Genomic DNA, 18,111 nt, shown 5'->3' with positions numbered 1-18,111 from the left:
TTGAAATGAAAGAATAAAGAATATGTGAATATGTATTTGCAGTGATATGTGTGAACAAGAGTATGCATACATACATTTCACATATATGTAATGCTGAGCAACACATGCTTTGAGAACTATAGGAACACTAAGATCACACGTATTTTGTTTCTTCTTTCCATAGTAAAATTTTCACATTTTTTCTGTTTGTGACCTAATTAAAATGATCAGATTCTACTCCTCTCCTTTTTGTACAGACTCTTTCTTCCAATACTGTGGAAAATGGTACGTTGTATATATTTTATTTTCTTCTACACAAAACTGCCCTGAAAGGAAGAGGCATCATAATAAGCCATAAATAACTGGAACAGATCTAATTCAGGTCATTAAAAATAAAATTTAGATTTCTAAATTCTAACAGAGTCTGTTTAAAAATCCTTAGTCGTGGATTTATTAAAATTATTTTAATAGATTTAATTGTTGATATTTAATTGTTCGCTTCTCACAACTCATTAAGATTTTAATAACTCATACTTTTCTACATGAGATATATAATGATAAGCATATAAATATACCTACTGCCTTATAGTTTACATAATAATTTTACATAAATTATCACTTCTGATTTTCTTCATATTCTTTCAATTATATATTAATATCTAAAACCAGAAAGGTATTATAAATTTAATAACAGAAAGCGAATTTGTATCAAAATTCTTATTTGGGAAGTTAAATTACCAAGCTAATTACAAAAAATACTCAGGCACATATTGAAATATACTTAGGTACTACTGCTCATTAAAGAAAGTATTTGGATAGTACTATGTTTCAAAGCAGTCATTGGATTCCCTTCAACCCTCATCTCTCCCCACCCCCACCTCTATAGAGGTTTTTGCCAAGTAGTAAAAAGTGACTCCCGTCCTCACTATCCTATGTTCCCAAGGCTCAGGCAGACAGGAATATTTCTCCAAGGGTGTGGTAATTAAGTCCCTTAACAACAAAGGGGTGTAAAGCACTATGAGATTCAATTTCTCTTTTTATGGACATTAATGATAGAATTTCTTTTTAATCTATTTTATTATTGCAAAATATGTCCTCATAATAATTTAATTTTTAACATTGCAAATGGCTCCTAACAATACCTTGCACCACCATTTCAATACTAATTTAATCATAATTGGGACATTATAAGTAGAGAGATAGCACAGCTTCTTTTTTTTTTTTTTTTTTTTCATTTTTGGCACCAAGAATAACTCCATGATTTTTGTCATCTGGGAAGATTTAAGACGCAACACAAACTAATATTTCTTTTCAGGCAAGTTCCCCATGGACATGTGTCAGTCTGCATAATAAACACGATGACATTAGATAGCACTATTCAAACACTTTCTTGGCAGTTGCAGCAAGAGACAAGGGTACTGCCCTTTGGCCATGGAGACTAGAGCATCTCATCCAGTGTTGGTCCAGATGGAAGAGTAACACACTGAGCCAGTGGGGACACTAATGGAATAACCTGACAATAGCCAAGTTTGGAAAAGACAGAAAGCGAGAGATAGTTTCACTTTCTCTTTAAATGTTAACACACACAAAAATATCAATGATCTAGAATACTACTTTTCATTTTCCAAGCTGATAATATTAATGCATAATGGTAGATGAATCAATCCTTGTTCTAGAATTCTCCTGTGCCACTGGTAGCCTAAAATCATTGAGGGGATAAATCCAGTACAATGTTATGAGATGATTTATGAAAAGATTTTGATAAATATAACACAAATGAATCATTTGGTAATTTAAAAGTATAGCTGCTTCTTGGGTTATTCTCTACCCTATTACATTGTAAAGAGGCATCGAAAAGAGGGTATTTCACAATGGGCATCTTAAGAACTGAACAAACTGTTGACTATGCCTTTACCTCCAAAATGCGACATGAAATGTCATCAGCTTCTATAAGGATAGATGCCCTAGATTCATAAATCTAGGAAGCCAACTTTCAACTGCATTTAGTGTATTAAAAAAGAGGCCACCTACTCTTGCAATATGAAAGTTGTCAATTCTAGTTTTTTAAAATAGATTCAAAGAATACAAATTTAACATGAACCAGACCATGAAACAAACATAATTAGTTACCCCCATTATAATTGTAAATGTCACAGCTGCAGCAGCTGATGGTTTTCAACTTTGCTACCCTGTGTTGGTATTACTGTTAGGACTTCATGTGCTACCTTAGGACTCCTGAAAAACATTGCCTGTTCTTAAGTAACCAAGATTACTTGCCAGTACCTGCTTTGAAATAGACTGGATTCCCAAAGGTATCCATGGTTAATGGCTAATTACAGAGGTCCTGCATTCCACTTCATAATCATATGATTTTATTTTTTCTTCTTTTATTATTATTTTCTTATTGAAGTATGGTTGATTTACATAATCACATGATTTTAATGTAAAATGTAAAACCCAGGAAGATTATTTTCCCCAAAAATAAAAGCCAGTGTGGACGGAGGTTGAGTTTATGACAGATGGCAAATATTGTAGAGAAGTCTATTACATAGCTCAATAAAGTTGAGAAATCTCCCAATTTGAGAAGGCTCTTGTTTTGATTTTCATTCATTTATTCATTCTTTCATTCATTCAACAAATAGTTATTAAACATCTGTTTTGCTCCAGACACTATTCTGAAGGGTGGTAAAATACACGGATGTGGCTCCACCCTCACACTGCTTACACTTCACCTTTATTTTTGAAATACTAATATCCGGCAATCTGCTCCTCCTTCTTCTAGAAACTCAATTTTATCTCTTTTAAACATATCAGTTTATTTATTCCTACAGTGACTTGCAGATAGTAAGCATTTAGTTATGACCTGGCAGATTGAGTGGTATTTTTCTTCGTAACTGATAAATGTATAGTATTAAGGCACATTCTGAAACTCCAAAGTTTTGCGTTACTTTACTATCACACATAAGAGGGTGGAAACAAGAACACAGGTATTTCCTTCTGCATGTTTGGTGAGCATTCGTATTCATAGGCTGGTTCTCCCTTTACCACTGAAGTGTCAATTGCTGGAATGTGGTCTAAGTGGGGTCAGATTTTGGAATAAAGGCAGTATTTCATTTATGCAGAATTCAGCTGAGGCCACTTGTGCCCCCATGTCTTTATAGCCATCCAGTTGGCCTGGGAAATTTACAAACACTCTCCTTGTTACCGTGAGTTGGACGGTAACCATGACCTAGACATTGTGCAAAGTTCTTTACCTCTATCAAGAACAACTTTCACCACTGCAGACAAAGCGCTGTTTTCCTCTTTTAAAGATGAGAGAGATTCAGGAATGGGAGGGACCGGGGTCATGACAGCACCAATCTGGTATGTTGCAAAACATGAGCCTGAGCAGAAGTCTGTCTCTCGAGCCTTGAGTCTCCCCCCTTGCAGCATGTTAACCCCAGTTTTTGCAAGTTCCCTCCCCTCTTCTGTATGCAGCCTTACTCTCCTGTCCCCTGTTCTCCAAGCTTTCCAACTCTTAGCTCTTCCCCTCTCTCCTAGAAACCCTGGGGCTCACCTTCTCCAGATGTGTCCAGTGCAGTAACATGACCCAGACTCCAATTAAACACTCGTGTCCCAAGATCTCAGAAAGTCACTTTGCTTTTATCACATTGATTGGGAAATTAAATGATGCATTTCTAATCCCAAGTATATCAGTGGAGAAACGAAGAGGAGATTTTCATGAGCTTTTTTGTCAGCCTTTGGTTTTAGAGTTTGGAGACTTGCTTGCACACTGGCTACCCCAGGAACTAGGAAACGTGTAACAGGAAATATGGGAGACACAGTCAGGCCTGGGTACCAAGTGGTAAAGGAATGACAAGTCTTAGGTGCCAATCCCAAACCACTCAGCAGATGATCTCCGCTTTCTAACCTTCTGGTTCTGGAAAAGTGTTATTTTGTGTGGCTTCACCCTGTCAGTAGTTTTCTGGCATCGTCCATAGAATTTCATGTTTGAGAGTAAGAAAAATGTCAAAGAGAAGACATTAAACATTCACATGAAGAAAATATTCACTTTTAGAAAAAAATATTGAATAATTAATTTATTTAGCTGGGCTTCAAAAAAGTTGGGATAAATTACAACGTTGGTATGATTCAGAAAGGAATCTGCCAATAGAAACAACTGCTTGGAATTCTAGCCACAGAAGCAGCTTTCCTTGGGGAACTTACTCAGCTTCTCTTCAATGAAGTTCCTTTATTTACAAAATTAGAATACAATTTGTAAAGCCTGGTTCAAGAAAAGCTCATAGGAATTCAACGAGAGTAAAGCTACAAGTTCTGGGGGGGTCAAGGACTTGTCTAACACATACAGTGTCTAAGGGGAACTCCTCATCAGGAAGAGGAGAGGGCACCCAGCACTGTGACAGCCTCACATTCTATGGAATGAAAGAAAGCAACCTAAATTCTACAGGGAAACAAACGTGTGGAATGATCCCAATGTCAGTGTGCTGTAGGAGCTGAAGATTTGGCTCTAAGGAAACAGATCAGGTTCTCACATTCTAACAGAGAATCACAGACAATTCACACCCACCATACATGACAAAGATGGCTTCTTGCAGGGATAAGAAAGTAGTCTAGTGAAGTGACCAAGACTTCACAGGAGTAAACAGGGCCTTATAGAGCATTTTAAGGTTTGGATCGTACGCTAAAGGGGGCCATTGGAGGGATCTAAGTGACATGATGTGACAGGCATTGTTTTACTTTTTTGTTTTGCTTTAATTTTTATTGGCGTATTGTTGATTTACAATGTTGTGTTAGTTTCAGGTGTACAGCAAAGTGAATCAGTTATACGTATACATATATCCACTCATTTTTTAGATTCTTTTCCCATATAGGCTGTTACAGAGTATTGAGTAGAGTTCCCTGTGCTCTACCATAGGTCCTTTTTGGTTATCTAGGCATTGTTTTTAAAAAGATCGACTTACTATATTAAGTTAATGTGAAACCACCTGGAATAATACAAGTTATGAAGAAAGAGTCCTGTTTGGATCTGATAAGCCATGATTCATAGAGATCATGTAGGGTGACCAGTGCGGAGGATATGGTAATAATCCAGAAAAAGTAATGGTGGTTGGGAATATGGTTACAGTGATGAAGGGAGAAAAGCAAAAGTGTCCTGAAATGGAGAAAACAGGACATGGGAGCTGTAAAAGGGAGAATTCTAAAGGTGTCCCTCTCCCCCCAAGATGCCTGTGCTCTGGTTATTGAAACAGTCATCGAAATTCCACCAAGGGCCTTTAAAGATAAACTTAAAGTTACACATGAGTTGACCTAAAAATATGGAGATTATCCTGGATCCAGGTTGGAATTTTCTCCAGCTAGAGCCAGAGAGATAAAATAGAGGAGGCAAGAGATGAGGCAGAGAACAGGTGAGAGAGATTCAAAGCCACTGCTGCTGGCTCTGAAGATGAAGAAAGGGAGTCACGAGCCACGGAATACAGGTGGGCTCTAGAAGCAGAGAATGGCTCTCGGCCACCAGCCAGCAGAGGAATGGAAACCTCAATGCTAGGACTGCATGCAAGTGAATTTGACCAACAACTTGAATAAACTTGGAAGCAGTTTATTCTTCCCAGTACCTCCAGAAAGGAATGCCACCCCGCTGACAGCTTAATTTTAGCCCAGTGAGACACATGGTGGACTAGAACAGTGAGATAAATAAATGTGTGTCCTTTTCAGCCACTAAGTTGTGGTAATTTGATACAGCAGCAATATGAAACTACTACAGCAATGGAATAGATATAAGAAAGGAATAAGGAAAAGAGACATGTCAGGATGACTTAGCTCTTTGGGCAAAGTTTAGGGGAATAGAAGAATCACTTACTGAGGTGGAAAAGAATGATGGAAGAACATTAGAGGATGGGGATAGAAATCAAAAATTTGTTTTGAACGTGTTAAGCTGGAAATGTCTATCATTCATCCAGTTGGAGGTGATAAGAAAGCAGGCAGAAATACAAATTTGGAACATAGAGAAGTAGTCAGGGCAGGAGACATACACTGGCTTCACAAATGTGTTATAAATGTATAAATGGGGCTACGTGTGTGTTCCTAGGGATATACATATATAGATACAATCAGAAAATCCTCAGGATTTTTCACTAAAAATGTCTAAGGAAAATAAGCAATGTTAGGGAGGAAAGGAGATTACATACCTTTACGTGTTGAATTGTATCTCTCCCCAAAAAACATATTGGCATCCTAGTCCCCAGAACATGTGGATGTGATCATAACTGGTTTTAGCATCTTTAAAGATAAAATCAAGTTAAAATGAAGTTATTAGGGTGGTCCCTAATCCAAAATGACTAGTGTCCTTATGAAAAGCGGAAATTTGGACAGAGACATGCACAGAGGGGAAACATCATTGAAGATAAAGGCAGATACCAGGGTGATGTTTCCTCAAGTCAAGGAACACCAAAGATGGCCAGCAAACCACCAGAAGTCTGGGAAGATCATGGACCAGATTCCCTCTTCCAACTTCAGAAGGAACCAACACCTTGACCTTATGTCTTTAGTCTACAGAATAAAGAGACAATAAATTTCTGTTGTTTAAGCCAAAGAGTTGGTGGAACCTTGTTACAGCAGCCCTAACTAACTAAATAACACACTTAATATTGCAAAGTTGACCCCCGAGGTAGCTGCATAGATATATTTTGAGATGTATTTTGAGTACAGTCTCCATAGATAAAATTGGCATATATAAAATTATCACCCATTTTAAAATAAATAAAATCATTGAAAATATGGCAAGGAAAAATGATCTATTAAAATAATTCCAGCAGTAATCATACAATTTTAAGTATTTAATTTTTTAAGAAACAGCAAACACATATTAATTATAATGCATAAATTCACTTAGAAGTTTAAGTTTCTTTTATTAGATGATATTAAAATCAACTGCAATTCAATTGATATAAATTACTATTATTTGACTATTAAACCTGTGAAAAATTACGGAAAGAAAGGTGCCAACAGTCTCAGTTATGAATCTACTTCGCCACGATATTCCTTGTCTTCATTCAAATACTGTTTTATATAACTTAGACCTGTTAAACATGTCAAACTGTCAACATCCCAAATGGAAAAAACTCAAAACTTGGGCTGAATGTCTATGAACACAGCAGGCATCAACCCTCCTCCAATTTTAAAAGGAACATACCTTCTGCTATAAGCAGAAAGTTATACATAATTAGGTCCCATGCAAGGAAATGTGCTTAAAGTTTATGCTCTGCATTATAAAAAACTCTCAAGCTCATTAACAACCATAAGAAAAGAACCCAGGGCACTGTTATAAAATAGAGCACTTGTGAATTTTATCAACAATTTGCAACAAACCTGGAAATAGAAGCTGCAAACTTAATGTATTATGCTAAATGTAATGTGAACCTACCCAGAGCAATGGAAGCTATGAAGAGTCCTGTTAAATTCCGAAAAACTATGATTCATAGAAACCCAGAAAAAAAAATAACTGGAAGGAGAAATTTCATACAGTTATCTTGTCCAGGCCCAAGGCATTAAACATCATCTCTATGCTGATGATTCCCAATGCTTTCATCTTTGGCTCGGCCCTCCCCACTGACTCTAGACCAGTCTAGTCAACTACCTTCTGCCCATTTCCACTGGGTATTTGTTTACCAGACTTCTCATAAGTTCACACACCAGAATCGAATTTTTTTTTTTAATTTCTCCCATTATCCCTACCCCATTTCTCCCAAACTTTCCTCATCTCTGTAAAATGGGATCACCATCAATCCAGTCCTTGGGGAGAAAAACAGAAGAGATTCTGGACCAGATTCTTTTCCTTATAACCTACAAAAATACAGCAGCAAATTTGTTTGTTCTGCTCTCCTGCAAACTATATCCTGAACTCCTCCACCTCACATCATCCCTACGGATGCCAACTAGTCCATCATCTCTATTCTGCTTTTCTGCAACAGCATCTTACTTGGTTTCCCTCTTTCCCTTCTTGTCCCATCCCTCTCTGCCTCTAGAGTCTTATTTTCCACAGAGCACTCAGAGAGCTTTTTCCAAATTTTAATCCCATCATTTCACTCCTTTGCTTGTAATGTTCAAATGGCTTCCCATGATCATCAGCATCATCCACATCAGCATCATTATCATTATCATCATCATCATCAGCAGCAGCAGCAGCAGCAGCAGCATCTCATTCACAGAGCACCTGGATTTGGTCCCTGCCTACCTCTTTGACTTTATTTTCTTCGAGTGTCCCCTCTTTTTGCTAAGCTCCAAACATGGCATTTTCTTCCTTAGACCCCTGAAGGAATTCCCTTACCTGGATCATTCTTTGTCACCTGGCTTCTCCTGCTCTTTCTCTGAGTGTTAGCACACATGTTGCTTATCCAAAGAAGTCTTCCCTCACCTAATCTTGCCCAACTCTCCCCCATTTATGCTCAATTTCATTGCCCCATGTATTTCATTTTCTTCACTGACCACTACCTGAAACTATATGTACTGCTTATTTATTTTTCATCTTTGATTGTTGTTTTTACGTATACTTTTATTGTCTCCCCCAGTAAATCAATATGGTTTATTTTCTATTTACTTACAAAACAGGAAGGTTTTGTTTTTCTTGTTGATGAATTATGAATTGTTGACCTAAGGTTGCAGCTATTTCTTTTCCTACTGAACACAGAATATGTGCGCTCTTCAAGAGTATAAAATTTCCTTCCAAATCAGTGGATCTCGGGGCTTCCCTGGTGGCGCAGTGGTTGAGAGTCCGCCTGCCATTGCAGGGGATGCGGGTTCGTGCCCCGGTCCGGGAAGATCCCACATGCCACGGAGCGGCTGGGCCCGTGAGCCATGGCCACTGAGCCTGCGCGTCCGGAGCCTGTGCTCTGCAACGGGAGAGGCCACAACAGTGAGAGGCCCGCGTACCACAAAAACAAAAAACAAACAAACAAAAAAACAAATCAGTGGATCTCAGTTGACCCTCTGTCACTATGATAGTCTTAACTAAGGGAGAATTATTAATCGCTGACACCCTAATGGGAGAATGACATTCTTGAACCTTTGGGAGAACAATAGTCTATTTCATAATACTGATGATGGACACAATTTTGAAACTTATTTTTTCGTCCAGTAGAGATTAATAATGCCCAACACTGACCAGTGAGATAATAGAAGGGAATGCCTTTTCTGAAGGTCTGACTGTGTTCTAGTCCTGGAAAGATGTGTCTAGACAAAGCCTGGTCTGGACCCAGGAGTCCTTAGGTTTGAAGCCAGTTGCCAAGGGGTGGCCTGAATCTGAGGGCCCTCCTCACCCCACCCCAAGAGTTGGAATGTTGACCTCACAACATGGTGATAACAAAGTTCTTCCACTTGGCCAGACTCTATTAGCCTTTTATCATTTTAGTTTCCTCCTAACAAAATCACATTGAGAATATTTTAACCTACACAGTGACCTCCTTTAAACATGAGGAGAAATTTAGAACTGATTTATTTGACAGCAATTTGGTTTGAGTCCTAGTATCTGTTATGTTGATTTATGATCACAATATAAGTGCCCATGACAAAAAGTTTTATGACTGGTTCCCGACCCAAAGTTCGACTATCGTTCCCCATACACTGAGTTCCCTCTAAAGGCACAAACTAAAGTCTCCAGGCCAGAGCTGACTAAGGCCCAGCCACCCCAAGGAAAGTAGCGACTTTCATAAATCGATCCTAAGCAAAAACCCAACGCCTTGTGTAGTTTGGGAAGGACAAACATTTGGTTCATACCATCAAGGAAATGACATGCAAAAGTTACATCTTGTTTTGTATATTGTATCTCAAATTACTAATGATTTCCAACGCTTAGTTGAAAAGATCTTGAAGAATGTATTTATAAGGATAGCTGAACAGGACTCCCTTGGTGGCGCAGTGGTTAAGAATCCACCTGCCAAGGCAGGGGACATGGGTTTGAGCACTGGTCCGGGAAGATCCCACATGCCGTGGAGCAACTAAGCCCATGTGCCCCAACTATGGAGCCTGCACTCTAGAGCCTGCGAGCCACAACTACTGAAGCCCATGTGCCACAACTACTGAAGCCCATGAGCCTAGAGCCCGTGCTCCACTGCAATGAGAAGCCCACACACCGCAATGAAGAGTAGCTAGCCCCCGCGTGTCGCAACTAGAGAAAGCCTGTGTACAGCAACAAAGACCCAATGAAGCCAAAAAAAAAAAAAAAAGAGAGAAAGAATAGCTGAACATTCTAAAATACTTTAAAAAGATAAACCTGTGATAACCAATGTGATATTCACCACAACCCAATAAAACATGAGAAAGAGTATTCCCACTTCAAGGTGAGAAACTTTGGTCTAGAGGAGTGAAGTGTGTTTCCCAGGTTTATAAATCACTACATTTTAATGCCAGAGGGCTGTCCGGAGTTTTCCTCTCAGCCAAGGGCACCCACCTTCCAATAAGCCACTTTCCTTCCTCTGCTTATGAAAACAAACCCTTAGGATTCTAACTGATGGTCTGTTACTTTTAAGCAATAGAATATTATTATCATGAATGTTGCCTGAATCAATCCTAGGGAAAAAATATTGATTCAAAAATATCATCCAGAGTTCTATTTATCTCAAAGAAGTGCAATAAATTCATATTTCTAATAGAAATGACATATTATAGATCTGGCTACACGGATACCTTAATTGAACTTTAGCTGCATGTATGTTTAGGCAGAAAACAATGCTACTGCAAGCTATCAAAGGAAGTTCTTGCCTGCTGAAAGGAGACACTTTACCTAAAGCAATTAGATTAGAGGTAGACTGCAATTTCGAGCCTAGAGTTAGGATGCAAACCTAGGGTCTAAGTCAGTAGAAAAATTCTCTCTAACAGCAAAATCTGTCAACTCTAAAACCTTCAAAATTGCATTTTAAGCAAGATTTAGGACCATCCTTGTTAGTCTACACTTAATCATGGAGTCTGTGTATTTTCACTTTATACTTTGTTGATCAGGATGCAATGATAAAGGTCTTCTTGAACCCAGAACAGATGAGGTGGATGCCTTGACCAGGTCCCCTCTTCCTGTGCTCTGCTCAGCATGCAGGCCCTGGGTACCCCAGGTGTCTCTATGATGATAGACAGCATCACTGGAGTGAACACTCAGTCCTGCTTCACAAGCCTTTGCAGGTTCGGTTCCTTCTACTGGAATCCCTTAGTAATCACCACTCCAGTTAGCTCGTGCCTAGTTCAAGGGTCAACTGCCACACAAAGCTTTCCTCCTTCCCCCAAGGAGAGGGACCACCACATGCTCAAAACACCAGGCAGATGTGTTCTCCCAACTCTCAGTCCAGTGTATGATAAACATTTGTCTCTCACCACCAGTCCTCTCTAAACTCTGAGCTCTTTGAAGGCAAGGACTGTATCTAATTCCTACTTGTGTTCCCAATACAAATAAGCAATCAAGGAACATTTGACAGTAAAAACAAAATATCACATCCTTTTCATTTCTATTGACATAAGTCCCAATTCTAGGTATTCACCAAGCCTAGACTGTAGTCACAAAATGTAGAAATATAGAGCTTTAAACCTAATATTGTATATATCTATCTATCTATCTATCTATCTATATATATATATATAGATAGATATAGATATATATATATATATATATATAAAAGCATTTCTGATAGGAAACCCCAAATATTAGAGAGTGGGCACTCTGTTCTATCACTTAAACGGTGTTGACTTTGGGCAAAAAGAACATATGAAAGTGCAATTTTTTGTTTGATTTTAATCCCTATCTTTCAGTATACCACTTCTCATGCCTTCTGAGTTGGAAGATTTGTCTTTATAGAAACCACAAGTTTTCAGAAGGAATCATCTTAAAAAAATAATATTAAACAATTCAGTATTCCTGAAATATATTTAAATTACTAATGTCCTAAATAAGCAGATTTATGCCACGATACACTGAATACCAGCTATGCATCTTCCTATTCTTTAATGGTACACGTTACATGGTAAATTTGAATATAAAGAAAAACTGTTCATAAAGCATGGCTTTAAGATTATATTGCTTAATAAGACTAGGTTCTGCTCCTATCTCTAAAAACAAAAAAAAAACATAAAAACTTTCAGTGTTTTCTAAGGGTCAATTAACAACACTTTACAACAGAGTCACAGGTTTTCTGTCCTGGGTATGACATCAGTCTCTTGAGCCCACCTTTTCCCTTTTGCTGTTGTTTATTTTTGTTTTTGGTTTTTGGCTGCACTGCATGGCATGTGGGATCTTAGTTCCCCGACCAGGGATCGAACCTGTGCCCCCTGCAGTGGAGGTGTGGAGTATTAACCCCAGGACTGCCAGGGAATTCCCCCATCTTTTCCCCTTTGAACAGAATGATGCTGTTGATGGTCTACGGCTGTGGAGTACAGTACCAACCTACTTCTTGTGTGACATTTTCTAATAATTGTTTGCCAATGTCAAGATTTCTTAATCAAAATCCATTTTGCTTTGGAGTTGTCTTTAATGTCAAGATGGCATTCATATAGCAATTATCCTGTTTAAAGTAGCTTGTATAAGTAATGAAATTACAGATTAACTTGCTTCTTTCCCACAATTGTGTAGACATATGCATGTGTGTGTATGTCTATGTCATTTGTTGAAGCTTAAATTAAAATAATCTTTTTAAAAGTCCTTCTTATTAAAATTGCCTATGACATTTATAAAAGACAAAAGCAAACCCCAATGCTTCCTTCAAAATGATAAGAAAATATCACCAAGACTGCCATGGTATACAGAATCCAGAAGATAAACCACTGCTAGGAGCTAAGTAGCTAACCAAACCTGAGGTCCAATCAGGGCATTCAAAGGTATCATAATTGACCTGTTCAGAATTTAATTTTTATACAAAAATTTGCTCTTTCCGCTACAGGCAATTTACTGCTTCAGGATTGAATTAAATACTGCATGCACACTCCTCCCAGAGATAACCATATGTAAATAGCCCAAGGAATTAGGCTTTGTTGCCCATGGAAGTCTCAGTTCCTGTGTCACCTCTTTCCTACCTGCTCCCCTAATTTCCACAGCCTGGTTAGGGCTGGAATTAGAATTAGACCTTAATCTGTGTTTTTGTAATAGTTAGTGTATATCTGTAGCTCAATAACAACTGATCTGGGTATTTTAACTTCGATATCCCTTCTCTTCCTCTGACTCACCAACCAAATCCCCATTTCCATTTTATTAGATTTATCAACTCCTTTAAATCTTGTTCATCTTTGTATCCACGGTGACAAATCAGACTGTATATAAAAGATACATGTATTTATGTACAGAAAGACAAAATGGATGCAAATTTTAAAAGTTTTATTATTTTGATACAAAATTCAATTTCTTGCTTGATAATATACCTTTTTTTTCTATACTTTTGTTTTAAATTACTTTGAAGGTACAATTATACTTCCAATTACTTACACATCATTCATATTTTTAGCAAATTTATACCGACTGCCTGTTATGTAGCAACTATGTTTAACTGAATAATAAAATATCTTTCATTTACAAAAGTACATAATAATGTTCAGAAAGGTTAAAAATTGCACCTGGGGTATGACTTCTGATAAGTCTGAAGAAACAAGATTTCAAACACAGAAAGTTCTGTTGCCTCTAAAGCCATATTTTGCCTCTGTATCAAATATCGACTTCCTTTTTACCACCTGATCAATTATTTTTTCCACTTCAGTCTACCAAGATTAAGAAATGCAAGTGATGTAGAAAAATGTGAAGCAACAGAATCTCTTCTATTGCTGATAGGAATGTAGTTTATATAACTACTTTGGGAAATAATTTAGTATTAACTTATTAAGATGAACTTTGACTCCTGGGTATATAATGAAGAGAAACTCTTAGAAACTATAAATTAAGCCAGGGGTATGTACAAGACCATTCATGACAGTACTGTTCATAATAGCAAAACCTCAGAAACAACTCAAATGGCCATAAAGGGTGGATGGACAAATTGTGGTACTGTCACATGATTGAATATCCCAGAGCAGTGAATTCAGTGAACTACAGCTGGACACAGCATGCAGGCATCTAAATCTGTGTTTCACCATTTTGTGGGAGTGGGTAGCATGGGGTTGAGAGTCCAGATGAAGGAGCCGGACCAGCTCTGGCACTAATATCAGTGTGACCTTGGGAAATTCTGTAACCTCTTTTTTTCTCAGTTGCCTCATCTCGAGAGTGAGAATAATGGTACCCAGCTCACAGTGCCTTTGTGAGAATTAATAAGTATATATATAGACACAGCACCTAGAACGGGTAATGGCTCTACATATGTGTTTGTTCTTACTATTTGAATATATTTTACTAGAATATAGGATTTGAGTAAAATTCAAATATATTTAATGTTCATATTTATTAAGTACATGTAGAAGAGATCCATTCTACTTCTTATAGCGTAACTACATTTGCTATATTTAACATACAAAAAAGTTCGGATATATTTAACTGGAACTATAGCAGTTTTTAAACATGGAAGGATAGTAGTTATTGTTCATCCACAGTTACTTAAGGAAACATGTAGACACCCAACATAAAGTATTTTCCAATCCTAATTGGGTTTATATTTAAAATACTCTCTATTCTTAAAAATAATGTAAGGCCACTCACTAAATAAGCACTTTAGCATGACTATACATTCTTCAATTAAAAGCCGTAATTAGAAATGATGGAGATAGTTCTTAGAAACAGAAAAAAATTCCAAATTGGAGTAAATCTTTGAAATCATGTATTCAAAGCCCTTGATTTTTCAAATGGGGAAGACTGAGACCCAAAAATCCAAAAACAATGACATGAGTTGGGGACAGGATGATAACTAGAAACCATACGTATGGACTGCTAGCAAGTTTTCTTTCTAGTACGTCATATAAACGCATTAAAAAAATATAACAGATAACACAAGAGTTGAGCTGACTTTCTGAGCTGTACTGCTGATGGCGGGATGTAGCAACGTCTTCTAGCAGGAAGTTAGCCTTGTGGATACGTCCGAGAGGAACTTCTTAGGCAGTAAGCCCAGCTTCCCAAAGACCCTGAGGGGAGAATGACGGTTTTGAGGAGCCCCTGTTGTCTCCCTGAGGCCTAATGGCCTCTCCAGCCTCCACGCCTTCCGATCTTACCTCTACTTTCAACAGATGCTCAACTCCCAGCAGCAACTTCTTATCTCCCTGTACTTCAAAATCCATCCGGGTCTTCAGGAAGCCTCCCCTTCTTTGCTCCTGCAGCCAAGATTCTGCTCCTCCCTCTGCTTGGGCTCCTCCAGGGCTGGGTTGCTCAATTAACCCCTAATTTTGCTTTCATATTTAATCTCATTTTCTTCGTTGGGCCATTCTCACTACAAAAATGCTCACTTTTTAGTTTCCATCAACCTTTTTGGTTAAGACACTTTCTACTGTGACTTTTTGTCAAGCATCACAAAATATTTCATTTGATTCTTCCCATCCATCCACATCTTAGTCCACTGCAAGAGTTTCTGTCATTGTCACTCCACAGAAGCTCTTTGTCAAACACGGCCAATGGTTTCCTCATTCTAAAGGGTGACTGCCTTCCCGAGAGACTTCATTTCATGTCTGTAGTATCTGACTGTTGATGACCCACCCTTCTTTACATAGTTCATGTACCTTGGCCGTGATGTTAATACTAGCCTTATTTCTATCTCTACACCATTTATTTTTGCCAATCTTTTTGTCTCCTCTTGCTTCCTTCTAAACATAGCCATTCTCTTACGTTCTGCCTCCAAAGATTGATTCCTCTCCATACATTTCTTCCATTATTTTGTCTGCTCACAAAGCATCATCCATCATAACTATATGTTTCACCCTTCCAGCCATCTCTTGCCTCAGAAGCCCAGGAATATATTTCTAACTGTCCATTACCTCCATGGATGAGCAAGGGGTTACTGAAAATCATGATCACAACAGTATTTTTCTCCCTTACACAAATGCTCCTATTTCTAGCTTCCCTATCTTGGTTTATAACATTACATTCTTCCTGCCCCCCAGGCTCAAAGCCATGATGTTAGCTTTGACTCTACTTGTTCACTTGCTTCCTATATTTATTTCCAAGTTCAAGAGTGTCTGTCAAATATGACCCTTCATTTACCTCTAGTGAGACCATTTTTATTATTTCTCACCCCTGGAGAGAAATTCCTGGGCATTTCTCACTAGCTAGATCCCATTTCATTCTCATCTCATCTAATACCCGCAAGGCACTTGATATCATAATCTCAACTTGAATCAGGTTGTGCCTTCCATGCTGCCATTTTTTTAGCTCATCCACACCATTCATTTATCATTTATGGAGTATGGATAATGTAATGTGTACTTGGATAAGCATTATTTTTCATGTGATCACTCAACAAACATTTACTGAGCAGCTATTCCAGGCTCTCTGTTAGGTCAAGAACACATTAATATGAATATAAGTAAAATATGGCTCTTGACCTCCATTCCTGTGTAATACTGGTATGCTGAGGAATATGGGCCATTTTCCAAAATGTCTTGTAGGGAACAATATTTTTGCAAATGTTATGGGGAAATAATTCTGGCACATTGTATTAACCAATATGATAATAATACATCATATTAGTTCGGTCAGGTTTAGACTGAAAAAGCAAAAAGCTTTTGGTCACTTGTCTCCTTAAGACCTTGCTGACAATATACTGCTAATTAGTCCCAGGAAACATCTTCACAACCCAATATTCACCACACACACACACACACACACGCACACACACACATACACACCCCTCACAGATTCTGGAGCTAAATGATAATAACTGTCATTTGGTAAAAATACTACTTAATACATTAGATTGATAATAACAAGAAATAATTCTCATTCACTGGTACAATTTACAATAAATAATTTTTTTTATAATCAAATAATTATAGCCTATTCTAGTTACAAGAAACACTATGATTATCACCCAAGCAATCTTTCAGGAATTAGATGAGCCTCTACATATATTTGGCATCATTTGCATCCTTACTTTATCAGTACATTATTTTATCTCTCAAATGTTTATCTCATCTTGCAAAAAAAAAAATTTCTACTAAACATATTACCAATTAACTGGAAACTATGTTGCCCTCCAATTTTTTTGTAAGTTATGTAATTTTAGGAGATGAATCCAAATAAGAATTTTGTAAAAATTAATAGACAATCATTTAAAAAAGCCATTATCTCCTTTCTGGGGTTTTTCTGGTGGTGTATGACTTTCATTTATATGCACTACAAACTTAATCTTAAACACCCTAATCTAGATCTGAAACGATTAAAAATATATTTTCAGTATTTTCCCCTTCCTTTGCCTTGCCCTGTGTGTGGTCTGAAAGTACAGGGGCTTTGTGATCCAGTGGGTTATTCATTATTTAGTCTTTTTTCATTCCCATGTGTGAGACTCTCTGCTGATCAGAACCTGTCTATACTTTTAAAGTGGGTCATAATTAATATATTTTAAATTTCTGAACTTGCTTCCATGACGGTAGAGTTAGATAAACATTCCAAACAGAAGGCGTAAGTATTTTGGGTTTAGCTGAGTATACAAAAATGACATTATCAAAATATCCCAGTTTCTCAAATGTTGCACAAGGAAGTGAGACTCTCTAATCCCCTCACTTATCTCAGTCATAACCCTTCACCATTAATGACTGGTGCCGTCTGTTGGTACTTAGGGAATGAGCATCCAAATTGGAAGGTATTTGGATGTTTCACTGAGGAAACATCACGAGTCATCTTATTATCTGAATTCTGAAGTTATCATCATAGTATATGCCTCAATTTTTCACATTGCTCTATTGCCTTACAAGGCAGGAAGCATCTCCGGTGGGTGCCCTCTACCTGGTGTCACAGCTCATTTCCAGTTATACTGATTTGACCTTGAGGCCAAACATTGAGCTTTATATTTGTTTTTAAATGGGCTTTCAAGAAATATTTAAAATAATGTATCAAATGCATTTTAATATTAACAAAAAGAAATTCATAATCAACGATGTTTCGCATTTCTAGATTTTAAAAATCTCCATCATCTTGAATAAAAGCTTTGAAAATAGCAGCTGTACCGTTATTGTTGTGATTCTTCCCCAGAGTATTCTGTATCA

At 37.6% G+C, this 18,111-nt stretch overlaps 1 protein-coding gene across 2 annotated transcripts in view; it reads right to left on the bottom strand.

The window, feature by feature from the left end:
• CTNND2 (catenin delta 2) overlaps positions 1 to 18,111 on the bottom strand; it is a gene marked incomplete at both ends in the record, with an annotated part of 950,049 nt that overhangs the window by 652,139 nt on the left and 279,799 nt on the right. The window lies entirely within an intron of this gene.

This window comes from Hyperoodon ampullatus (genome assembly GCF_949752795.1).
Source record: "Hyperoodon ampullatus genome assembly, chromosome: 4".
In the NCBI taxonomy this organism is placed as follows: Eukaryota; Metazoa; Chordata; class Mammalia; order Artiodactyla; family Ziphiidae; genus Hyperoodon; species Hyperoodon ampullatus.
This window is presented reverse-complemented; position numbering and strand designations above follow the sequence as displayed.